Source organism: Periplaneta americana, chromosome 10 (assembly GCF_040183065.1).
Source record: "Periplaneta americana isolate PAMFEO1 chromosome 10, P.americana_PAMFEO1_priV1, whole genome shotgun sequence".
Lineage (NCBI taxonomy): Eukaryota > Metazoa > Arthropoda > Insecta > Blattodea > Blattidae > Periplaneta > Periplaneta americana.
In genome coordinates this window covers 146,562,687-146,590,655 of record NC_091126.1, presented here as the reverse complement: position 1 = coordinate 146,590,655, position 27,969 = coordinate 146,562,687, and the positions used below count along the sequence as shown (strand labels likewise).

The following is a 27,969-nucleotide window of genomic DNA, read 5'->3' as shown; positions in this document are numbered from 1 at the left end:
CGACGTCAACAAAAGTGATATTCCTCGAAAGTTACCACAGTTGGTTTTGTCCCCCTTCTTAAAAATAGGTACAATTATGGACTCCTTCCATTGTTCTGGTACAATTTCCTTTTCCCAAATAGCAAGTAAAAGTTTATAAATTTCGCTATATAATGCACTTCCACCCTCTTGTATTAATTCTGCTGGAATTTGATCGATACCTGGAGACTTGTACTTTTTCAGATTTTCTATCGCAATTTCGACTACTGAAAGCGTGGGTGCAGGTATAAATGGCTCAGCAGTTTGTATTTCAATTTCGTCCCGATCATTTCTATTTGGCCTATGTACATTTAATAGTTGCGCAAAATAGTTTTTCCATCTGTTTAGGATTGATGGAGAGTCTGCAAGCAAGTCACCATTCTCATCCTTGATCACATTTACCCTTGGCTGATATCCGTTCTTAAATTCCTTTATACCCTTATATAAATCTCGAATGTTTTTATTCTTACTATTTGTTTCTACCTCATTCAGTTTTTCCTTCAAGTAGTCTCTCTTTTTATTCCTAAGTGTACGACTTGCTTCCCGTCTTTCATTGAAATAATTATCTCTCTTCTCCTCAACTGGATCCTGTAAGAATTTCAATTTTGCCTGTTTCCTTCTTTCTACTACCATGCAACAATCTTCATCAAACCACGGTTTCTTTTTCTTGGTTTCATAATAACCCTTGCTCTGCTCAGCTGCAATTTTGATACTATCTCTGATATTTTCCCACACGCTGTTAACATCTAATTCTTTCTCAACTTCGTCGGAACTATCTAAAGTGGCAAACCTATTCGAAATTTCGACCTGATAATTTTGCTTAGTTTCCTCGTCCTTTCATTTCAAAATATTGAATTTAGTAGTATTAACTTGTTGCTCTACTCGCTTGGCAACTGATAGTCTTTCTCTTAATTATCCAATTACCAAATAATGGTCAGAATTACAGTCTGCACCCCTGAAAGTTCGAATGTCTACTATGCTAGTGTGTCTCCGTTTATCTATCAAGATGTGATCTATTTGGTTGTGTGTCAATCCATCTGGAGAAGTCCACGTATATTTATGTATATCCTGATGGGGGAATGTTGTACTTTATGTTTTGTTTCTTAGAAATGCAAATTTATTTGAGAATTGTTTTTTTTCTATCCATATAACCATAGGTAATATTATATAATGGAACCAGAACTTTTTGATAACTAAGATACTGTTCTGTTTTCTCCTTTTGTCTCATTTAAACATTTATGATATTATTTATTTCAGTGATGTATGTTATTCAAAGTTACGAAATCTTTCCACGCCGACCAAATGCTATTTCGAGAATGATGAGCGGGACTCGAAGCTTACGAGAATAACGAGACGAGACTCGAAAAACAAATTCAACTAACACAGCGAGCAAGAGCGGCAGTTAGTTTTGTTCATCTCTAGTAAACACTTAGCGAACGAACAACGAACCTAGTGCGAATGCGTTTGCTGGACCAATTTGGTAGTAATCCATCACTTGTAGCTACATCAAAGACTATTCCCTTTCTTTCTCGACAGGACGTTTTCACTTCATCGTTGTTCGGTATGAGCAGCAGCTCTAGAGCGATAGATGTCTTTCACCTGACTATCAAAATGTTGAAATTAAAGTGGAGACAAGAAGCTATTATTAAACTAATCGATGTCGATATTGTATACAGGGACAAGAAATTGTTTAACTCAAAGCATCAAGTTTATCACAGTAATGTGAGAAAATGTGCTTGGGAAGCTATCGAAAAATTGTTCGCCTGCTACGTAGGCTTATTATTATTATTATTATTATTATTATTATTATTATTATTATTATTATTATTATTATTATGTAAGTGAATGGATGGTTGGAAGAACATGGTATGGTCTAAAAACCGAGTTTTTGCGTGAAACAGGGAGGTACAATGCTTCCGATACGACGTGACATTCCGTACACTGACGTTCAAAGATATCTGATTTACGATTTTATGATCGTGTAAGCGAACTTTCTAACTACGGGATAACTCAGAACCAAAGATTTAACAAATTGACGAACTTTAAAATAGTTCCGCTAGTTCTCAATAGGGGACAGCATTATTTGGGGCGATTAAAAAACTGCCGGGGAAAATGATGATGTAGTTTAAACATATTTTTATTCTCTTAATTAACGATATCTGCGATTTATTGCTAAACTCAGTGCTGTTTTACAATCAGCAGAGGCGAATGAAATTTTGAATTCTATTGTATTATTACATTATACTGTCCTGTAACACAATAACGTGAAAAGGAGTGACCAGGATTTAAACCTAAGACGTTTACATCTAATTTCGGACGTTATTCCCACTGAGTTATTGGACATAATATGTGGAAAAATTGACCCAATCTCCCTCCAAGACATTCTGATGATCTGTGGAAGCACGTCCAGGATGTCTGTGATGTCGTGATTGAGAATAGTTGCTACTTGAAAAGACTAGTCAATTTCATGTAGGCCTACACTCGACTGTAAGATGTGATCGAGATGGGAAGAAGATAGACTAAATATTGAATCGTGACTTTTCGTTTTGTTTTTTTGTTTTTAACTTTTAATTGTTTGAATTTTCTAAAGCAGACGTTAGTAATTTATTTTGATGTACCGAAGTACATATGATATTTTCATGCAGATATTCTGCTTTCTCAGATGATGAGAGAGAGATGGAACGGAGAAAAATTCTCTCCGGCGCCGGGATTTGAACCCGGGTTTTCAGCTCTCCGTGCTGATGCTTTAACCACTAAGCCACGCCGGGTACAATCCCGACACCGTTGAGAATCGTCTCAGATTAAGCTCCATCTCTTGGGTTCCCCTCTAGTGGCCGCCCTCTGCACTACGTCATAGATGTCTATGCACGCAGGACCGAAGTCCATACATGTGTAGAGGTGCACTCAAATGAGTGACTGGTTGGCCGGGGTCCGACGGTATGGGCGCCGTCTTTAAATCACAAAGTGATTTATTACGCATATCATATTTATTTTGATGTACCGAAGTACATATGATATTTTCATGCAGATATTCTGCTTTCTCAGATGATGAGAGAGAGATGGAACGGAGAAAAATTCTCTCCGGCGCCGGGATTTGAAGCATTAAAGCATCAGCACGGAGAGCTGAAAACCCGGGTTCAAATCCCGGCGCCGGAGAGAATTTTTCTCCGTTCCATCTCTCTCTCATCATCTGAGAAAGCAGAATATCTGCATGAAAATATCATATGTACTTCGGTACATCAAAATAAATATGATATGCGTAATAAATCACTTTGTGATTTAAAGACGGCGCCCATACCGTCGGACCCCGGCCAACCAGTCACTCATTTGAGTGCACCTCTACACATGTATGGACTTCGGTCCTGCGTGCATAGACATCTATGACGTAGTGCAGAGGGCGGCCACTAGAGGGGAACCCAAGAGATGGAGCTTAATCTGAGACGATTCTCAACGGTGTCGGGATTGTACCCGGCGTGGCTTAGTGGTTAAAGCATCAGCACGGAGAGCTGAAAACCCGGGTTCAAATCCCGGCGCCGGAGAGAATTTTTCTCCGTTCCATCTCTCTCTCATCATCTGAGAAAGCAGAATATCTGCATGAAAATATCATATGTACTTCGGTACATCAAAATAAATATGATATGCGTAATAAATCACTTTGTGATTTAAAGACGGCGCCCATACCGTCGGACCCCGGCCAACCAGTCACTCATTTGAGTGCACCTCTACACATGTATGGACTTCGGTCCTGCGTGCATAGACATCTATGACGTAGTGCAGAGGGCGGCCACTAGAGGGGAACCCAAGAGATGGAGCTTAATCTGAGACGATTCTCAACGGTGTCGGGATTGTACCCGGCGTGGCTTAGTGGTTAAAGCATCAGCACGGAGAGCTGAAAACCCGGGTTCAAATCCCGGCGCCGGAGAGAATTTTTCTCCGTTCCATCTCTCTCTCATCATCTAAGACGTTAGTAAGTTTGTTTCGTTTATACCACGAAATATATTTTTGTTGAGAACATAATCTTTCTTTTCTTTTTCTTTCCATTTACAGCCTTAACGTTACAATAAATAATGATAAAGTTACGGCATAATACATTCATGAACCTGATGTTAATTACTAAAACAGTCATAAAAAGAGACAGGAGCAATTATATTTTCTATTTTTCTTAAAAACAAAGAAAAACACAAAAAGCACTAGATTGTGTTTGAATGCACGACCTCACGAATACCAGCCCGAAACGCTACCATTACGCTGTCACAGTAACACCACAGTCTTATATATACAGTCACGAAGCTCAATATATAATAAATATGCATCCATAGATAGTTGCTAACAACTAGGATCGCTACTATCGTCTCATTACAAACAATGCGAAATAGTACCTGCACAGTCTATTGTTCCTAGCAACCTCAACAACTCAAGCTTCGTGACTGTATATACTAGATAGTGGTAACACGGAGAACATTTTAATTATAACTGTAGATATCAGGCAACGTGGTCCAAAAAACATGTAACATCGTCTGTCTCCGAATTGTAGCGGAGATACACGAAGGGAACTTAGTTTCTAGAGAGCGGCCACTTTTTCTTTTGATAGCTGTATAAGTGAACTCCTATCAAAAGCATCTTTATTATGTAAGAAGACATTTACTGTAATCTGTTAACAGGCCACAGAATGCTGAACTCTTACAAATTGGTATAATATGACAGAAATATATGGTTTTCCGGTTTGGTAGAGATGTTGACTTCAGTGGAAATCTCTCTCTTGCTGCAAGCATTTAATCGATTTAAGTAGACAGAAGGAGAGACTGATATTGGCTTAGGAATGAATACTTCTCTCGTTATTCCAGCCTTGAGTAGACAGTAACAGATTGTGATGTCAGTACCTCTAATAGATTTAAAGGGGCTGGATCTGTTGAAATTCCATTTAAATCTAGAAACAGAGTGGCAAGATTTAATGTTACATTTGAGTCCGCTGGGATTTTACTTAGACCAAAGATTTCAATGATCGTAATTAAGCAGTGATGGGGTGCGGAAATTTACTGAGTTAAGAACAGTCGGTACGCTTATATATTATTGCTCAAACATGTAACTGTTACATACGAAATTCTACTTTCCTCTCACTCACACAAAGACACGTGTTTATAATGAACGTTTTACACGAGTGAATGCTTCAATGCGAAGCATGCGGTGATATTTATGTACCTCATCGAAACTTTTACAACTTCCTTCACATCGAGAAGTCTAGCAATTATATTAGTGCTTCATTATGAAAACGTTCAAACAGAAAGTAGTCCCTTACCGCAACGTTGTGACGTGAGAAATCATGCCTGGACTCGCGCTATGGAATGGGCACTGGTTCGAACCTTATGGGGAAGAAGTTTCCTCATGATATTTCGGTCAATGTATGGGACCAGTGCCCATTCAGCAGTGAAATCTGCTTTCGAACACCACTTAAAAAATAACGGCAATAACTTATGTATTCTTACGCAGATGATACCGTAGCTATTTTCAATGGTTTAACATGAAATGAAACTTATCATAAAGCAAACAATGGTATGCATCTAATAAAAAAATGGTTAGATTAGAACTTACTTACTTATGGCTTTTAAGGAACCGCAAGTTCATTGCCGCCCTCACATAAGCCCGCCATCGATCCCTATCCTGATAAAGATTAATCTACGTAGTCTCTACATCCCACCTCCCTCAAATCCATTTTAATATTATCATCCCATCTACGTCTCGGCCTCCCCAAAGGCCTTTTTTCCTCCGGACTCCCAGCTAACACTCTATATGCATTTCTGGATTCGTCCATACGTGCTACATGCCCTGGCCATCTCAGACATCTGGATTTAATGTTCCTAATTATGTTAGGTGACGAATACAATGCGTGCAGTTCTGTGTTGTGTAACTTTCTCTATTGTCCTGTAACTTCATCGCTCTTAGCCCCAAATATTTTCTTGAGCACCTTAATCTCAAAGACCCTTAACCCTTAAGTAGTAATGCAGGGTATTGTAAACACACCAGTCAGATATTACTGAGCTCGTAACTTCTGAAACTTCCAGTACCTTTATTGGAATTGGTAAGGCAACAATAACCGTAAACATTTTTGAAATCGTAATTCATATACTCGAGATAATAATGGTTTAAGTGGATGGGGTGGTTAAGCGTGACTGCTTAAGGGTTAACGTCTGTTCCTCTCTCAATGTGAGAGACCAAGTTTCACAACCATAAAGAACAAACGGTAATATAACTGTTTTATAAATTCTAACTTTCAGCTTTTTTGAGAGCAGACTGGAGACAAAAGCTTCTCAACCGAATAATAACAGGCATTTTCCATATTTATTCTGAGTTCAATTTCCTCCCGAGTGTAATTTATATTTGTTACTGTTGCTCCGAGATATTTGAATTTATCCATCTCTTCACAGCATAAATTTTCTATTTTTATATTTCCATTTGGTACAATATTTTCGTCACGAGACATAATCCTATACTTTGTCTTTTCGGGATTTACTTCCAAACCTATCTCTTTACTTGCTTCAAATAAAATTCCCGTGTTTTCCCTAATAGTTTTTGTATTTTCTGCTAATATAGTGACCTCATCCGATAACAGCAACACAAATTGCTAATGAACTCGAAATGGATACAGTATGTAGAAGATTTATTTTTAATTTCATTGCTTGTTTAAGATTTAAGAGATACATGAAATTATCAACAGTAATAGCACATATGCTGAGAGTTTTCTGATAATTTCATTGAGTTCAATAAATGTTTCTTGTCATGATCATTATTTCGATATCTAAGGTAGAGAAATAATTACCTCATGACAAGAGACGAGAGTTCAAAGCAAAATGAAATTATCACAGAAAATTATCACCATTAATGGTATTCGGCTAGGTAATTCCTACGCGAAAAATAAATTTTATTGCATGAATGCATTACATTACTTTATGTGAAAGCAGAGGTTTGTAGCTGCATACTTAAGCCTTCACGAATAGGCACTTTTTTGATAAATAATTAATTGAAAAAGTAAAGACTTCGGCATTCTTACAAAAAAAAAAAAAAAAAGAAAGCAAGAAAACATTTGAGATTAATATACAGTGAACTCTTTATAATTCGAACTCCAAAGAGGTACGAAAAAAGATCGAATTAACCAAAACCATGTATTATTAATGAAAATCATTAAATTAATGTATATGTATAAAAATAATTAATATGCAGTGGAGCTTATCTTAAAACCTGCCGTGTTTGTTGCATGGTCATATAGTGCAAGCTGAAAACAATTCCTTTTCCCTTTAAGTGTGAACTTTTATTCTGCATACTCTTGAAAAATAACCCTTTTTCATCTATACTAAATATATCTTTCGGTTCATCATAACTCTCGATGAGCTCAGAGAAATCCTGAAACCACTCGTTAGATTTTTCTACATCAACAGAAGCAGTTTAACCACACGCGCGCGTGTGTGTGTGTTTTAGAAATGCCTTATCATTCTTTAAACTCAGTAAACCAACCTGAACATACTTTAAAGTTTTCAATGTTCAAGTCTTTACTTTACATTATTGTTTGGTGTGGTTTCACAAGCTCCTCTATTCTTGATTCGTTTTTATTTGAGGAGATGACACCTCGCGGGCCTGTTATACACTATCTACCAAAAAGTAATTGGGCATTGTTTTTGCCCCCTTAGAACCTCGTGGTACCACCTCTTGTTACTTTAACAGCAGCCACCCTGTCAGGCATGCTCTCCACTAGTTTGTATAGGATATCCACTGGAAAGCGTCGCTATTCCTCTTGCAATGTGGCACTCAGTTGGACAGTGAAAGTTGGCCGCATCTCCCGAGACCTCAATCGCCGGTCCAATTCTTTACAAAGGTGCTCAATGGGATTGAGATCAGGACTCCGTGCAGGCCAGTCCAACCGGTGAACATTATTGTCTGCATACCACAGCATAGTAGCCGCCGAAACATGGGGCCAACTTCATTGTCCAACTGAGTGCCATGTTGCAAGAGGAATGGCGAGCATTCTAGTGGATATCCTACACAAACTAGTGGAGAGCATGCTTGACAGGGTGGCTGCTGTTATAGCAACAAGAGGTGGTACCACGAGGTTCTAAACGGACAAAAACAGTGCCCAATTACTTTTTGGTAGATAGTGTAGTTTATATGCGGAAATCTGGAGCATCGCACGCAAATTTACTTCGGAAATTAATAGGTGACGATTTTAATTTCACAACAAATTATGAAAAAGTCTTTGTCAAGTTTGTTAAAAAAGTAAGTAGGCTGTGTAATAAACAGTTGAGTAAATATTAGCTTTCAGACCAGGCCGCCTGTCGGCCAGTTTGAATAATTCGAAGAGAAAATCTTATCATGAACGGTGGGTTATATTTATATGGTTCAAGAGTTAGGACACCAGCACCTAAACCTGACAAACCCGGAATAAAGTCTGGATCCAATATAGAACTTTCCGCTTCCAGTTATTCAGTATTTATACTGCTCATCGGATTTTACTAATATCTACTCGTACAATTATTTTCGAGTTCGGCATATTGTCGAAGTGGTTTAATTTCTTTTCCTATTTTATTTTTTGTTTAAATTGAGAGTTTAATATTGAAGTCCGGCAGTCGTGGCAATGTTGAAATTTGCTCCCGTGACGTTCTGTGCTGTGCAAAGGACAAGCATTGTTGACAGGGAAATAAGATTTGCACCAGAAAATTTAGAAATATGGCTTGTCATGTATTGTAACCAACATAATTATTTTTAAAAAGTGATAACTTTCAGTGAAAAAGAAGTTGGCCTGTTTTCCATTATTCATAATTTCATTATTTCCTTTATTTTCATTATTAATTACTTCATTGTTTGTGTAATAAAGGATTGCGTGTTATAACTTTTATAAAAACCTTAAATTTTTTTAAATTACCGTTTATTTAACGACGCTCGCAACTGCAGAATTTATATCAGCATCGCCGGTGTGCCGGAATTTTGTCCCGCAGGAGTTCTTTTACATGCCAGTAAAACTATTGACATGAGCCTGTCGCATTTAAGCATACTTAAATGCCATCGATCTGGGCCGGGATCGAACCCACAACCTCGAGCACAGAATGTCAACGCTATACCGACTACGCTACCGAGGCAGACTATAAAAACCTAAGAAAAAGCTTATTTTCTTAATATAGAAGCGCTAAATTTGTCCTTAAAGTCCTAAAAATCAGATCCGTGCTCATAAGTGACACCAATATATTATATCACTCATGTAAAAACTAAGCCAGGACATAATGGGAAATGGTGGCCAGTTCCTTTCTCCCTCCAGTATATACATCGCTGGCTAGCAATATATTTCCCTAATCTGACTTAATATGTATGGAACAATAGATGTTCTTCTTCTGACACATATCGTCAAGTAAGATGTAGGCTTACTGCCTGAAAATAAATGTATCAGCCAGAGCCTCAATCCGATGTCAATTTTTTACTGAAGTCCAAAAAATAGAAAAAGAGTTTACGTTACAAAAATAGTTAAATATAAACATGAAAAATATGTTCTTCACGTCGAAATATCCAAATCATCCAAAATATGAACACAATAATATATGCAAGAAAATCATCCGTCAATCCTGCATGAACTATGTAATAACTAAATTTTATTAAGCTATGCAGCTTCGATATAAATCGACGGGCAAGTTCCAGAGGGAAACAACTCAAAATTTAAATAACACGAATATTTATTTTCATTCAATGACTTTACTTTCAATATATGTAAGGTGCGAGTCCTTACATTACATGATTTAATATCGTATGAACGTTTTCGTCGGTTTCATACCAACATCATCAGATACAACATTCTATATAGCAATATCATCACTAACAGGTACATATGTCTCTACAACCAAAATACAATATATATTAATAAGCATACAATATGATAAAAACATGATAAAAACCAACATAATTAGGACATAAATATGTCTTTCTTGTGTGACTACACCCTACTGTCAAATGATTAAAAAGCACACGTGTGATTACAATACTTGTACAAATATGTTTGCAGGTCTTCACTGATAAAATTTAAAGTTTTGATAAACCTGCATTTTAAAGCTTGACGTTGCCGCGAAAAATCCAAGGATAATTGAAATTGCTCCAAATTCTGTTAATGATGTTTATGTATGCTATAAGTTTCAAATTAGTGTGAAACTTGGATCTTAAAGAGCAGCTTTCGCAAAAATTTAAATTTTGAGTTGTTTCCATTTTGAACTGGACTGTCCGAATATGCATTTGCATCTATTTCTCATCACTTGTCATGTGATTATATCGGTGACAATATGAAGGGTGTCAGGCGCACTTCTCTGGTTTATTGATAAGTTGCTTCGTAGCGGTGTGATACTGGAGGCGGAAAATTTCTTTATAAAAAAAAAACATGTTAGAAACAGTTTGTGTTACATTCTGAGACAACAAATTAGCTAAATAGGCTCGTCTTTCGTTGGTGTGACCTCATCGATCTCTGAGAATGTCTCGTATCTTGTGTCCAATTTAGAGCTTCCCGTTAATTGACATTTCATCTGCCATAAAGCTGCATATCAATACCGTTCCCTTGAAATTTTAAACAGTAGCCTTCAGTCTATTATAAAGGCCTGACCCCAATTTCCATCTGTACACCCCCACAAAAATGGAGAGTTCTGGTACTTGAAATATTAAAAGTTTAACATTGTACATTAGAATATTTTGGAGAGCAATAATGACACAATACAAAGTTATTTACAGATGAATAGCTTCAGCTAAGCGTTGTTGTAGTGAAATTTCACATCTGTTCTAAGAAAGGTATACATTTAGTATTGACGTCCTAATGCATTAAAGGCAGGTTAGACAGAAAGAAGAGGGAATAATTATCCAAGTTATAGGCAGTAATAATCGATTTCAACGATATCCCCTGCACAGCATATTTGTTCTTAATAAATTACTATGGAGCGAATATTTTTTTTCGCTCAGCTAACGTGTTATAATGTCTTTAAAATCTGTATTGTCTTCAGTGCTTTAAAAATACTCACTATACTCGCTAAACCTTACATCTTGCTTACTGTCCGAACAGTAGTATGCGAGCATAGTCGGCGCTGCTCTACCACGTGCATTGTCCAGTTGTTCCGTACCTTAAAATTTGTAACAGTGGAACATATCGATTAAAATTTTATTACAAATTTGATTATAGATCCAGGATTTATATGCACAAACAAAGTCTGAAATATGCCTAATAAAACGAGAGATACGCAAAAACATGCAAAGTGCAATTCACTCATCCCAGGTAAACATTAAATAAGTAAACAAAGTGACATTTTTTTAAAACTATTTTCTGATATTCATGACTTACTTGTTCCCCTGATTGGGACAAGTTACCTGGTTCAGGTTTTTTCCAGGGGTTTCCCCAAACCCAATAAGAGCAAATGCTGGGTAACTTTCGCTGCTAGACCCTGGGACTCACTTCGCTGGCATTTTAACCTTCATCTTATTCAGGTGATATTATAACATTACGTCGTAAAATAACGAAAAAAATACACCTGTTTCTGGCCGTTATATCAAAATTGTCTTATTCTCTTAAAACTAGGGCTATTCTTGACTCACCTGTTTCTGACCGCTATCAAAATTGACTTACTGTATTCACTTAATATCAGGGGTATTCATTACTTAACTGTTTCTAGAAACTATTAAATTTACTTATTTTTAACGCCAAATGTATAACATACATAGTGGTAGTGTAGCTCAGTTAATAGAGCAGGTGACTACGAACTGGAAAGTTCCGAATTCTATCCAAGGTGGTGATGAAATTTTCTCGTTGCCAACCTTGAAGAACAGTAAGATGTTCCTCAGCCTCCTATCAATTTAGTACCTGGCCTTTCCACGGGGGTTAAAGACGGTTGGAGCGTGGTGTTGACCGCACCACCTCATTCTAGTGCCAAGGTAAAGAAAGCATGGGACCCTACATCCATGCTCCCCAAATGTTTTCATGGCATGTGAATGGACTACCTTCACCTTTATAACATACTATTTACTTATTGTTATTTTGGAATTAATTTTTTTTTACATAAAATTTTTTTGCGTCTTTAAATGATACATTATGGTTTCTAAGTCATACTACATTTTATGTTATAAGATTTCCACGAACCTTCATTGGATGAATGTTGTAATTCTTCACTGATTCCTAAAATCTGAAGTATTTACAGAACCCTGTAAAACATGTTTATAAACAAAAAGGTATAAACAAACTGATACAAGGAAGTGGATTACTGCATTCCAAATGAAGACCGACCATTATTAAGGCAGATACATTATTAGTAAGCAGACATTGTGAAAACTAAAAGTGATAGAATAATTTAATAATATTATGGCATTTTCAAAGGAAAAAATTGATATTGAATTATTAATGAATAATTAAATCACTGATGCACTAATGAGAAAACTACGTAAAATTCATTATGACCTGTAGCAAAAGAAGTGGCAAAACAAGTTAAATTGATTTACCTATTTATTACTATACGTAAGTGAATGTCAAAGATGGTAAAATCAGGATAACTTTGCTTATCTGTTTATTACCATGCCTTTGATAAAAGTCGATGAGGGTAATTGCAAAATAAGTAGACATATCTGTTTCTTACGTGCGATTATAAACTTCCTGAACTATCTGAAAGTATAATTTGCTTATATTCGATAAACTTACTTACAAATGGCTTCAAAGGAACCTGGAGGTTCTTTGCCGCCCTCACATAAGCCTGCTATCGGTCCCTATCCTGAGCAAGATTAATCCAGTTCCAAGCATCATATCCCACCTCCCTCAGATCCATTTTAATATTATCTTCCCATCAACGTCTCGGCCTCTCCTGAAGTATTTTTCCCTCAGGTCTTCAAACTAACACTCTATAAGCATTTCTGGATTCACCCATACGTGCTACATACCCTGTCCATCTCAAAAGTCTGAATTTATTGTTGCGGGTTATGTTAGGTGAAGAATACATTGCGTGCAGTTCTGCATTGTGTAACTTCATTCTCCTATAACTTCATCCCTCTTAGCCCCAAATAGTTCCCTAAGCGCTTTACTCCCGAAAACCCTTAAGGCTATAGATATGTGAAATTTCTAATTTCTACAGTACATGTTTACACCAATTAATCTGAAACGTTTACCATTTTTTTTAGTGTTGACATGCAGTACACAAATTTTCGACTTTGATATTCCAGTTAGTTTAATTATAATTAATTTTTGTTGTTTTCTTTTGAATACTGAATTATAATTATCCAATTTTCAAAGTTCACATAATTTTTCTTCAAATTTATATTGAATTTATTCCTGATAGATTTATGTAAAATATGACACATGCTTTTCATATTTTTCAAATTACTTTTTGAGAAAAGATATTTGAAGTTGTGTTAGTTGAAAGGGAGAATTCTTACGAGGCTACAGAAAATTTTAGGAGGCATTTCGTTTATTGAAATCTACCGTGTCATTTCTGCTGTAACAGATTATTCGTTTGGAATATCCCACAAGTAGAATATATTTATCCTATGAGCCGGATGCTTTGAACATTATGATTTTATGCAATTTACGTTTTCAACATTAAGCGGTTACGTTACATAGATGTATTGAACAACTGCAGTACGTATCGTTCACGATGTAAGTAATCTAATACCATCACTTGCCTCTGGGTGTAGGAGGATCGCTTTATTACGTCACAGGCTGAACGAGGACAGGTTATTAATGGATTGTAGGATGTTGCACAGTTTCCTGGTATAATTTTTATCTTGGATTTTACACACATTGCTATTAGTCTCCTGCTGGACTCTTTTATTCTTATGATTTATAGATATTCCATTTTTTAATTCCTATTCCACATTATACCTAAAAAAAAGTCTCGGGTAAACTGATACGGAAACAAAACAACTTTTGCCCCCTCCTTTGTAGTCTCTTCGTGTCTTCAGTGCGAGCATTGCTGTTTCTCTTATCGCGTTCTACAACCTTGCTTCGCTATAATTCACTTACTTTTAAAAAGTACAGATTTTGAACTGCAATCATCATAATATGGATATTGATAATATGGATAAAAGTGCTTAGATGTTCTATATCCAATCACATAAGTGCAATAAAGACCTTAATTTTATTTAACGATGTTTTCTTTATTTAAACTTTGGGGGATGTGAGAAAACTTAGGAATGCGGTAGCTCCCGTAGAGTTATAATGGTAACTATGCTTGAAGAAAACATTGTGTTTCTGCAGTCGAACGTGTTAGCGAAGTAATTTTTCCCCACTGTTTGCGTAAGTTATATAATAATAAATTGTATATGTAGATTGGTTCGTGTTTGTGTGTGCATGTGTAAATAGTGTACCGTATATAGTATGTATACAGGATGTTTCCGAGGTGGTGTTACAAACTTTCAGGGATGATGGCGAAAGGCATATGTATCAATTTGAGATAAGGAACCCTGGTCCGGAAATGACCGAGTCGAAAGTTACAAGCAAAAATAGTTCTGTGGGAATGAAATAATTTTATTCCTCTGTACACATTATTTATGTGTATTTATCTGTACATCTTACACATACTGTAATCATCTGACGTTGTTTACGTTGTCTACCATTCAGTGTGCTTTCTGAAGGAAGGGGACAGGAAACTACACTAAAGCAATGCAGATAGCGTAATTTGTAACGGACATGGTCGGTCCTGATATTCATGTCTGTAGACAGCAGTGTATGTGTACAAGTTACAGTGTTCATTCGATCAGTCCTAGTGAAATGGAGGAGTACACGAGAGCGGAATAAGCAGATCTGATTTTCGAATACGGATGAGCCAATGGGAACAGTAGACAAGCTCACAGATTGTATCGGGTCAAGTACCCACGTAGGAGAAATCCGGCTCATACCATTTTTCCACGACTGTTCCAAAGTTAAGGGAAGGAGGGCACGTGGTGCCAAATTACAATTCCATTTACACACAACTATTTTTGGCTATAAATTTCGACTCAGTCATTTCCGGACCATGGTTCCTTATCTCAAATTGATACAAGTGCCCTTCGCCATCATCCCTGAAAGTTGTAACACCGCCTCGGAAACACCCTGTAGATCTACAAGTAATGTAAATAGATTACCGAATTGTAGTGTTAGTAGTGTAGTTTAAACAGTATGAGTTAGTAGGCCTATATAGGCCTAGTGAGTGAGATTTGTAATAGTAGAAAACTCGATCATAAAACATAAGCACGGTAAAGCGTTAAGAAATGGAGAGAAGAGATGCATTTTAAATGTGTTTAATTCATTGAAGGAACAATATCCTACTATGACTCTTGAAGAACTGGCTGGAATGACGGGAAAACAGACCGGATTGAGACAGGCAACCGTTTATAAAATCAGACGAGAGGCTAGACTTAATGAAAATAAACTAAATAGCCCGAAAAGGCTCGCAAAACGACTAAATTTGAGGACAAATACGACGAATTCACGAAATCGGCGATTCGGTCCAAAGTTCATAACTTTTTCTTTCGAATGAGTTACCGACGTTGGATAAATTAACGTCGGTGACGAAAGTGAAGACAATGGATCCAGACTCTATTGATATTAGTGATTGAAAAGGTACGTAGGCCTAGTTATTAAATATAAATTACCCCTCTATATTATTTTCTGACGTAATTTCTTTAAATGCTGATTTTTCACCTGTAGGCTATATTTTTATTTTGGTTAGATTAATTCAACTTTCGTACATGGAACATATGACGTACTTCTCACACCCTTATTTTTCTATTTTAGTATGATTTTTCTTACAGTATAAGATACAGACTACAGAGTAATGAATTCATATGGGTAATGTTTTTAAAGTAGACCGTAGTGTCCTCCCCTCTGCTGGCAGCAAAGGGAAGGAGTCCCTATCAGGTTATCTTCGATAGACTTTAGTCACAGTCTAGTATATACAGTCACGAAGCTCAATACGTAATAAATATGCATCCATAGATAGTTTCTAACCACTAGGATCGCTACTATCGCCTCATTACAGACAATGCGAAATAGTACCTGCACAGTCTATCCTTCCTAGTATCCTCATAAACTCAAGCTTCGTGACTGTATATACTAGACTATGCGTTAGTAATAGAGTCTACAATACTTCAGGCTCAAGTTTGAATATAATTGTTTTTGTTTTTTTATTTCCTATTGCATTATGAAGGAAGACACTTGTTGGCAAGGCAATTGAGTTTTTTGATCCTTAGGAGGAAAATAGTTCATTTAGTTTCCGAATATGTCAAGCAACTGAGCCAGCTCCAACAGTAACACAGAGGTCGAATTTCCTCATAAAAGTCAGAAGGTAGATAAAGGAGCCCATAGTAACTAATCATGTTATCCACAATATTATATTTTCTTCTAGCAGTTCTGGGAAGTCATACTATCTTTCGTATTTATTTATTGCAGAATTGCAGAGGTTCTGGTAGCATATCTCTGTCTTTCTTTTCTATCCATTCTCTCTCGTTTTAGTAACAGCTAGCTCTGGATACAGACGATCAGCCATGGTTTTCTTTATATTTTTCAGACAATGTAAGTCTTCCAGGTAAAAAAGATGGAAGTCGAGTCGTAGAATCCATATAATTTCATACTTCCCCGCATTAGTTGGTTCCAAGAAAAACGAGAGAAATATTACAAACTTAATAGGATGAGAATAAGCATTCAGACGATCAGGTATTGGTTTTATTTAGATTTGAAATACAATATAGGTCTTCCAAGTAAAAAGATGGAAGTAGTCGTAGAATCCCTATAATTTCATACTTTCCCACATTACTTGGTTCCAAGAAAAATGACAGAAATATTACAAACTTAAGAGGATGAGAATAAGCACGCAGATGATCAGGTATTGGTTTTATTTAGATTTTTAATATAATATAGGTCTTCCAGGTAAAAAGATGGAAATGGAGTCGTAGAATCCCTATAATTTCATACTTCTCCAACATTAGTTGGTTCCAAGAAAAATGACAGTAATATTACAAGCTTAAAGCGGATGAGAATAAACATGCAGATGATCAGGCCATGTTTTTTTTTTTTTTAGATTTTTAACACAATATAGGCCTTTCAGGTAAAAAGATGGAAGTGAGTCATAGAATCCCTATAATTTCATACTTCTCCACATTAGTTGGTTCCAAGAAAAATAAGAATATCACAAATGTAAGCGAATGAGAATGAGCCTGCATATGAAAGAATTACTTTCCTATTTTGTATTTTTATTGTTTTAAAAGCAATACCAATAACGTATTTGGTGTTATTTTGATACAACGTAATTTATAATTCCGTGTAACATTTAAATGGTTGGTATTCTTTCATTTGGCGGGAAAAGTAATGCTAATGAAGACACGCATAAATAAATAAATATACAAGACAAAAAGAATATAGGGTAAACTAGGGTCTGTTGGACAGTCGGGCATGTTGGACACTCCGTACTTTAACGTGTTACCACGCCACTTGTGGGCACCACATTCAGCTAGAAGTCAATGACGGAAGTAGCCACGAGTGGGCACCACATTCAGCTAGAAGTCAATGACGGAAGTAGCCACGAGTGGGCACCACATTCAGCTAGAAGTCAATGACGGATGTAGCCACGAGTGGGCACCACATTCAGCTAGAAGTCAATGACGGAAGTAGCCACGAGTGGGCACCACATTCAGCTAGAAGTCAATGACGGAAGTAGCCACGAGTGGGCACCACATTCAGCTAGAAGTCAATGACGGAAGTAGCCACGAGTGGGACTACTTCCGTCATTGACTTCTAGCTGAATGTGGTGCCCACAAGTGGCGTGGTAACACGTTAAAGTACGGAGTGTCCAACATGCCCGACTGTCCAACAGACCCTAGTTTACCCTATCAAATTGCTACGGGTAACTTAAAAAATATACATATTTGAAATAAAAACCTGTTACATACTTAAGTTCCTTTAAATGAGTTGAACGAACGCTGCTGAATCACAATCACCTGAATCACCTTTCAAGTTTTCTCCCCCCCCCCTCCGTACACTCTGTTACTTCAAAACCCTCTGATTCAGATACCATACCATCTTGTACATTTTCACTATTCCACAACACGTCATTCCTCGGACCAGGGTTTAAGTCACATTCGTATTTGTCGTATTTTGCTACTCGACTTCTAAAAATGCAACAAACTTTGAGTGTAAATGTGTAAAAAATGCGACAACCACATTAGACTTCAGAAACGAAGATGGTAATGGAAAAAATGAAATCAGAGATGTGTTTGAAATAATCTGAATTCATGCTAATGGCATGGGCAGTATTCAAAATGGTATTGAGCAATAGATGTTCAGGAATTGATTTCAAAGAGTTGGTGCAATTCATGTAAGTTAAGTGAACAGTTTCTTCTAATTTATTTATACAATTCCATCGCATACTCTAAATTGCGAGCGAGGATTTAGTTGCTTGTATGTTGTAAAAGCTGAAATTAGAAACCGCCTTTCAGTAAAAGAGGTGGCACTCTGCTAACAATATATCTTGAAGGGCCTACTAATAAGGAATTTCAATGTTTAGAGTGCCAATAAAATAACATATTTTAATGTGTTGTAAGTTTAGCAGTAATTGATTCTAAGCATACCTACGTCTAATGATTTACTTACATAAGTATATATAGAATGTGATAAGATGGATTGAAAGTGATAAAACACCAAGAAACAAATTACATAACTCTTTGTTTCTGCATACTTCATTAATTTTATCGTTCTTCACAATTATTTATAATATTGCACAAGCATTTCGCAATTTGCATAAATGTCATTTTTCATTTGTGCATTTTTGCGACAATTATTTATTTTCTAGCTTAAATCCTGCCTTGGGCCTATGAAAATCACAGGAAAATACATTTATTATATCTGGTCTTAAAAACTTCCTCGATAATGAGCCCCCCATGCTTGCATTGCCACTCGCACATTGTCGGTGTAGAAGTCTTCTAACGTCACTTGTAATGGAGTTAGAGAGACAAAAATAGAAAGAGATAGCACAATTTATACGGATGAGGTAGAAGTCTATTGTTAGGGGCTCATTGACCCTAGGTCTTCACACTTGAAAATTTACAGGATATGAAACAAATGCGGTAGAAGACTTTAAAGCACAAATAATTCAAACGTCATTTGAGGGGATGGAAGTATGCGATATTTAAAGTAATTTCTGTATTTTTCATAACATGCTGGAGAGAAAATCACACAAGGGATGTTTTATGAGATAAAATACGGTATTTTTGAATAATTATATATTGTTGGTTTAATCAGCCTGCTGCCGCTAAGGAGCAATGATATGTTGCGGGTTACATCGGCTCTCACTAGCAACCTATGGGCCTACTGCGTTTCATAATGTCTGACAGGACAGACCATTCCAACACAGCGTTTGAGGGCTAGGGCACCCGGACGCTGCCCTGTGTCTGCCTAGGGCGGATCCCCACTCCTCTCTGTCGTTGCGGCTGAGTGGTGTATGAATACATACGATCATCAACTCTTCTTGTCTTTTCGATGATATTCTGCAGGCATTGCTAGATTATGCGTTCTATCAGTCATTCATTTATCCATATGCTGTATTATTGTTTGTGCTTAACTGTTTTGAATAAGAATGAAGAGAAGTGCGTCGACAGTCGGTTCAGGATTTAACCCCTCTTGGGAAGACTTGTATCTTATCTAATCTAACGACAACAATGTTCATTGTTTAATATGTCATGTCAATGTAGGGCCAAAACGTACAACATTAAGCGTCACTTTGAAGTTAATCATTCTGATACCCACGCTCATATTATCGGCGAATAGAGGAAGGCATTAATAACAAAACTAAAGGTCGAAATGCAGTCTTCTTAGGATGAGGTAAATATCATTTCAACTAATTAAGTACTCTAAGGGCAATATAAACCGAGCGGGCTAGCGGCGTGGTAGAGGGCTGGCCTTGCATTCGGGAGGTCCGGGGTTCGATTCCAGGGGCCAGCAATCATAACTGAGGTTTTTCATGGTTTCCTCAGTTATTTCCAGGCAAATGCCGGAATTGTTCCTCTTGAAAGTCGGGCCATGGACGGCGATCCTTCCCTTAATCCTTTCATATGTTTGAGCGAATGCTGTGTACTGTCTTAAATGTTTGTGTTGTATCGGAGGTGGCCCTGGCATTGAGCTGATCCCTCATCCGGGGAGGCCCTCCATGTCCTTGTATGGTCAAAAAAAGTATGTATGTGATCCAATAGCTTAATTCCTCTCCCGACAGGTCGCGGCCCTGTAAGGCCCGTGTGGCATGGGTCGTGTAAATGAACCTAAAAGGGAGAGGTTAATCAACGGTACAGAGAGAGAGAGAGAGAGAGAAGGGCAATACAATTAAATTAATGATTAGGTTATAGTAAGTTTATTTTGAACAGTTGTCAACAATATATGGGAATTATTATAAAAACGTTTGTTAAACTGTTAAAGGATTTTCTGTCCTTTTAACTATAGCCTATATGTATTTTTTGTATAAGTTTAGTGACAATGTCATTAAAAATTCATTTTTGCCTTTCTTTCGCAGCACATTGAGCCAAGTTCCGAAAGAGCTGCCCATGCAAGCTATACTGTTGTCCTAAATATTGCCAAAAGTAGCCGGCCTTTTACGGAAGGAATGTTTGTAAAGGATTGCATGATTTCAACCACAGAGATATTGTGTCCTTTCCTGGTAACATTATGTGAGTCAATTAGATTCTCTCCACAAACAATCTGTCGCCGCATGTAGGAACTTTGTAAACATTTTTATGACGTCCTTTTGTGTAAATGCTGAGCAGACTCCAGTCAAATTTCAAAGAGAATTGATAAGGCTTCAGTGTCACACAATTTTGAAAGATAGATATTACAATATTCCAGGCGGCCTCGTTGCGTTTTATAAGAACTTGGAACAAAAAGAGTTTCCGCTTATCCACGCTTTGACATGCAAGTTAATTGTTATGTTTGGCTGTACATACCTTTGCAGACACATATTCTCAGTCATGAACCTGAATAAGAGTAAAACTAGGTCATGTTTGTTCGATGTTGCGTTGGAAGCAGTGTTACACATTCATTCTGCTCAAACAATTTTCCCTGATATAACTGAAAGGGAAAGATCAAAGAAATGTCATTATTGTCTTCCTAACTACAGAAAAAAGGACAATTTTATTTTGTTGTATTATTTTGTAATGGCCAATTTTTGTAATTTTTCAATTCTTTGTATGTGTCATAAATTGTGCCGTCCATATATGTAATGTACTCGTCAATTTAGACTTCCCCAGCTCAGACAGCGGAGTAGTGTGAGTGAGGTCGTCTAAGCTTGACGAGAACAATACCTCACTGACACACTCTACCCCTTGCACGCGTGCAACCCTCTCAGCGATGGTTTTCCGTCTCTTTCCCACTCACTTGCTGTCTCTCTCTGGGGCTCGGCACAGGTCCTCCAAACCCAGGGCAGCCACGCGGCATCACGGGGGCTGCCCACCTGGAATGGTCTGTGATAGGAGACTGAACATTGTCGGCAAAGGTTGGGAGGCGGATAATTGCTTAACAGCCAATGGCAGAGGTCACAGCCCACACTTATCCTGTAGTTTGGCGGCTTGAAGCATTCTATTCCCGACCAACATTATGGAATGCAGTATAGATGCTCGTAGAGCAGCCTATTACAGAAAGAGTTACGGAAATTTTTCCTGAATGTGTGTTCACTTTAACCATTTCTCCCAAAATCAGTGGCGGTAAGTGGCGATATGTGGTTCCATCACAGTCTACTATATACAGTCTGCGAAGCTCAATATGTAGTAAAAATGCAAACATGGGTAGTTGCCCACCACTAGGATCGCTACTATCTCCTCATCATCGCAGATCTCTCTTCTAGTACACGACAAAATATGTTACATTTTCGTTGTGTTCTTTTGGAAAAATTAACACCTTCCTTCCATTATTGAAATGTTAAATGCATAAAGTTAATTTATTATTTTAATGAAGTATATTAAATTCCACCTTAAACTCGATGATACCTGCAAGAAATAGGTTAATATTATTTTTGTTTGTGCAAAACGAACTGAAATTTACTATAATCGCTTCACTCATTCAAGATTATAGCGATAATTAACTATGAAACCAATAAATATTAATTTGCATTTCCCTTTACAACAATAATAATGGAAATATGAATTAATGGAGTAACTTACGTGTACCGGTACTTGTAGTGTAGGCTTACGTAGTTAACAAAGTGGGATGAGGTTAAGCAATAATAATCATACCAGAATTGAAAATAAAACGTGATTAATAAATTTTATTGTAACAGACTTTTTCTACGTCTCTAATAAAGTAACAAATAAAAATAACAAAATTAACAGCTATAATTAAAAACATATCCTCTGAAAAAAAAGTAGGCCTAAGCAATAATAATCCCACCAGAATTGAAAATAAAAAGTGATCAATAAATTTCATTAAAACAAACTTGATTTTTCTACGTCTCTAGTAAAATATTATTATTCCAATTATTGTATTTTAGCCATTAACATTTTCATTACAACCAATAACGAACATTTCACAAGCATCAATGTGAAATACGCAACGAGCTAGCACTCGATGGAAATACGACACAGTCCAAAGTCGACCGTGGACAGTCTATTGTTTCTAGTTGCTAACCGCTTGGAGCGCTTTATCACGAGATTTGCAAAAAATCACCTCAAGCTTCGCGACTGTATATAGTAGACTGTGGTTCCATATTGGAGGAGTGTCAGTCAATATTTTTGGAGGTTCTGATCTAAGGTATCAACTATTATTTGGTATACTTTAATAGATAACATACATAACGTGAAATGTTTATCTACTGCTTGATATAATAGAGATTATAAAGTTCAACATGCATGTGTTCAAAACTACTTCAAGATGGCGGTGTTATGCTATAAGTTTGTTTGTTTAGACGCATGTGTTCGGTGTAAAATGGCCATGCACGATGGCCGTTTTACACAGTACTTCGCCGTTTTACACAGTGCTTGGCCGTTTTACACCGTGCTTGATGGTTTTACTCTGATATATCCATTCTCTGATGAAATATATTGAAACGCTAGAATTTTTAGAAGTAAATCGGTTTCCTTTCTAGTTTCAACTATAAGTAGACGTATTAAGAACACTTACAGAATTTCTTGGAGTAGAGGAAAATATGAGGGAAGCCATTAAAGCTGTTCAGGAAAATAAAATGGGAACTGCAAACGCAAGCAAAATGTATGATGTGTCTAAAACCAATATGTGATGGCGAGTCTAAGAAAAGAATATAGATGCCGTGTGCTGAAAAACTAAAAGAGAAAGCTGAAGCAGCCGAGTTCAAGAAAATATAAAAAGATACATGTATAATAAAATAATTTTGGAAAAGAAGAATACTAAGAACATTGAAATTACAAGTAGCGAAGAGAATTTAGACGGTGAGGAAAATGCTGAATGCATATTTTGTCAAGAAAATATCTACTCCATTTCAGCTAGTGGTGAAGGATGGGCTCGCTGTATGTCGCACATGAAATGGGCTCATGAAGAGTTTGCTGGACTTCATCCTGTAGCAGACAATGATTTCACCTGCGATTTGTGGTGCTAGACTATTAAATTTAAATGTTCTAATTCATGTTATAATTGATACCATATTAATGATTTGTTTTCAATTATATTATCTTAGTTAATTAGGTTAACATGTTCCACTTTCACTATAATAAATAATATCTTGTATAGTTTGACAACTTCAAGTGAAACCCCGTAAAACACGCCAACTTCTGGAATCTCTCTCTCTCTTTCTTTCTTCTCTCTCCCTCGCTCCTTGTCATTCAGTCACCAAGAACCACGTAAATATCTGAGAGGGTGTGTGTGGGCATCGCGACCAATAGAAGAACCACTCTCCAGTATTACCACAATAACGGATTCTTCATTTTTGGCTCGACTGTCGGCTAGGAAGTTTCCATTATGCTAGCATTGCAGGCAACTAGTCAATCTTTTAATGCTTTTGTTAGCAGGTTTGACAAACTGTGAGTGGACCTGCAAGTACATAGTACATAGTGCTCTCTCCCTTGCCGCCTGCTTTCTCACTTGCTCCTCCCCAAGACAGCCAGCGCTCACGTAGTAACTCGGTCAGGGTTTCAGTTCGATTTGTCAATCTATAACTATATGTATTTTTCAACTGAATATGTTTCCTGTCATATTTTTCCTACCATAATATACACTGGGCCGTTTTACACAGATGCCAGTGTAAAACGGCCATTATATTACATTTCTGAAACATTTTAATTTCGACAATATATATATATATTTTTTTTTTTTTCAAAATTTAAAATAGGCCGTATCACTGTCCTTGGATGTTATACAACTCACACCTTTAAATTTAGACCCTTGAGCACACCGAAAGTTGTGTAAAGTAACATTTTATTTTAAGTTGGCCGTTTTACACCAGTTTCCCCTAATATTCTGGTAAAAGAGTTCCTAGGCTCTTTTTCTAAAATGTGTTTGGCCACCATTGTCAGAATTTAATAAATTTCTTGCCTTACAGCTTGTCCAGGTCAAGTCTGCGAGTGGGGATATCGGGATGGAATGTAGAGGCAAAACACAGTTGCCACAGAGTTCACTTGACGCTCAGATTTCAACGTGTGCACATCGTTTAAAATACACTACGGAGCGCACGCAATTTTTGTCCTTGTCTTCATAATGTAGACGCATAAATTACAACATAACAACATCTAAAACTTAATCATTACTCATAACAAATTGCTTACATACATTTTTAAATTTCGAACTGTTGGAGATAAATAAATTTGCGTATTTCTTTACTTATTAATTTGTTATAAATTTTAGGGCAGATGTTAGTACTTTGGTTGAAAGCAATGCTCGTTAAACACTTGGGTTCCAAGAAACGTATTATATTCATGCTTTTGGTTTTGTTTGTGAGTATATGATCTGAAATATTTGTGATTTTATATATATAAAATTTAATAATGCATTGATATAAATTTGATGTATTTTCAAGATTTTAAATCTTAAAAAAATTGTTTGGTAGGATAATCAATGTTTACAAATTTTGAAATCAGGTTTAACACGACCACCGAAGCCCATATCTTATTGTGGAATTGTGAGATGAAAGAGGAGTTGAAATGTATACTAATAAAGATAAAGGTATCTCCTTCACATGCCATAAAAGCGCTTCGGGAGCATGGGGATAGAGCCCCATGCTTTGTTGATCTCGGCACTAGAATGAGGTGATGTGAAATGGATACCAATAATAAATAACTTTGTAAATGAATAATTTATATTTTACAGAAAGTGACGATTTTAGAAACAATATAATTATCGGTACTGACCTTTAGATAATTAATACATATTATTCTATCAATACTCTATGTGTATCAGAATGAACTATATGGGATTTAATGAAATAATTTTATTATGACGATTTCCAGTAAAGTGGAATTATTTACGTGGTTATTTTCCGTACTGAAAATACCCAAATATCTAAGGTACGTTTAGGAGAACTTGATGACCAATATAATCCATCCTGGCACTTTTATAAATTGTTACTGTTTTTTAAATACAATTTTGACAAAGCAGAGTAAATTGAGCTACACTTACTGGCAGGCGCAAACAAATTTCGTTCCCATCACCCGGATCTTCAGCCTAGCCAACAACTAGCTTACGAGTGACCAACACGTAACCAGCCAGGCTCCGTCGTGTACACCGCGACTTTTTTGCCCAACGACCAACTAAGTTACGAGCGACCAATTAGGTAACTAACCAGGCTTCGTCTTGTAAGTGCCCTTAGAAAAGAAGTGCAGTATGAGTCCATATAGCCTAGTCGCCTAGTCTGACCAAGAAGATTTCAACAGTACCCCCTAAAATTTGTTTCCAACTACAGCACTGTCTTCATCACATACCTGTGATTCTTCTTCTTTCATTATTTCTTCTGTTATATCTGAATCGTAGTTGTCCAGGATATCGTCTAGTTTTGCTACAATCTCTTCGTCACTTTTAAGGGGCTTTGACAAACACGGTTCATCTACAAAGTTGTCTTTGTCTTTGTTCCCTTTCCTTTTAGGCGTATTTACTAAACTTTATAAGAAGTACAATAGACTATGTTTGTCTCGATACTACGACTGCGAAGCAACTGAAAATGAATAATGTAATAAGTTTGTTACAACAATGAATTGTTAGTTTGAAGTCTACAGTATTGTCTCAACAATACTGAGAAGCCATTATTTGTTAGTTCGAAGTCAACAATAGAAAAATAAACTTAAAGCAAATAATACATAGACTGATAACAAACAGGGATGCAGACACACATCGCACTAAAAACTTCTTACTAGAAAATGAGATTTAGAATGAATGAGTTGCACATTTATAGCGTCATGTGGGAAGAATAAGGCACATTAATGAAGTGTGGGTAATTCCTTTTTCAATTGACAGTGTAACTTTTTAAGAAACAAAAGTTCGGATGTATTTGCTCTCCGCTTGGTTATCAAAGAGATAACCCGTTTCTCCTTCAGCATTGTTTTAACTGTATTTCCCGACAAATTCACATTAGCACTCGTCCTAGTTATATTGTTCATACTGTTTGTACCCTGTATTTTAAACCTGTCTTTCATATGCTTAAAATATATGCAGCACGGTAAAAGAATTCACACGCCAAGCCAACCTAATGCACTGGCAAAACTTTTAAGGGTGTTATTCATAGACATTTCGCTAGCCCGCGCTACGAGCGTGCTAAACTAGTCCCGGATATCGACTGATTACTTGTACAGGATTCATATCATATATCATATCATATCATATCATATCATATCATATCATATCATATCATATCATATATCATGTCATATCATGTATCATATATCATATATCATATCATATCATATATCGTATCGTATCGTATCGTATCGTATCATATCATATATCATATCATATATCATATCATATATCATATCTCATATCATATCATATCATATCATATCATATCATATCATATCATATCATATCATATCATATCATATCATATATCATATCGCTAACACTGGTTTAAGAATACGAAAGACGTTAGTTCGCTGATCATCCACCGGAAGCCCGCGCTAAGAATGTCTATGAATATGGCCCTTAGATATCCTAGACTAGTACGTACGTATAATATAAAGGCAAATCCTCTTCTGAACATACTCAGATATTTAAATCGTTGCAAAACATGACAATAACGAAGAAAGAAAAGTCACTTAGAACGCACATTGCATCGCAGTACAAAGTAACACGAAGTAACAGGGCAACAAGACATGGGTGCATAAAACATTTAGCTTAACCCTAGAATGCTATCGTTATTGAGTAGTACTGTATTGCTATTGACACTTAAAAATGACGTAATAGTGTTATTGGGCTCCATATTAGTTTCTGAATGTAATTTATGTTACTTTCTTTGTAGTCTCATTTGTTTAGGATTCTTTTCTGTTTGTAATTTTTATTTTCATGTAAATAAACTTACATAAAATATAAAATCATATAGACCTAACTGGAAGAAAATATGTATGAATTTAATTTTTATTTTGTTGCTTTAGTTTTATTTGTTTTTGTTTATAATTTCTGCTTATATCAAAATAAATTTACAGGAAACAAAAAAATCATATACATCTAACTACAAGAAAATATTACAGAATACAATATTTTGTCCTTTCTTTTCTTCGGTAACGGAATACATGGCGAGTTTCCATTTCCTGTATTCTTACTTCTTTCCCTTCGCTTATTTTCTGTAATTATTCACAATCTTTCCTATTGTATCTTCCATTATTTTTTCTCCTTAAGCTGCAACTTCATTTCGGTATGTATTTTGAATCCTTGTCACTGTCACAAGCTTCTACATTGCCTTCAGCACTATCGTCTGAACTTTCGTCTATAGTTTGCAGAGCAGTATCAGGATCATCACGTAAGTTTTCATCCAGTGTTACTTTGTTAGATAAAACACACTTATAAGGAAA

At 36.4% G+C, this 27,969-nt stretch overlaps 1 protein-coding gene and 3 non-coding genes across 9 annotated transcripts in view; 3 read left to right on the top strand and 1 right to left on the bottom strand.

Moving 5' to 3' along the window:
- GABA-B-R2 (gamma-aminobutyric acid type B receptor subunit 2) overlaps positions 1-27,969 on the top strand; it is a 591,629-nt gene that overhangs the window by 109,834 nt on the left and 453,826 nt on the right. The window lies entirely within an intron of this gene.
- Positions 2,715-2,786, bottom strand: TRNAS-GGA (transfer RNA serine (anticodon GGA)). The gene has a single exon. It is a non-coding gene; the product is annotated as a tRNA-Ser (tRNA).
- TRNAS-GGA (transfer RNA serine (anticodon GGA)) lies at positions 3,486-3,557 on the top strand. Its single transcript has one exon. It is a non-coding gene; the product is annotated as a tRNA-Ser (tRNA).
- Positions 3,869-3,940, top strand: TRNAS-GGA (transfer RNA serine (anticodon GGA)). The gene has a single exon. It is a non-coding gene; the product is annotated as a tRNA-Ser (tRNA).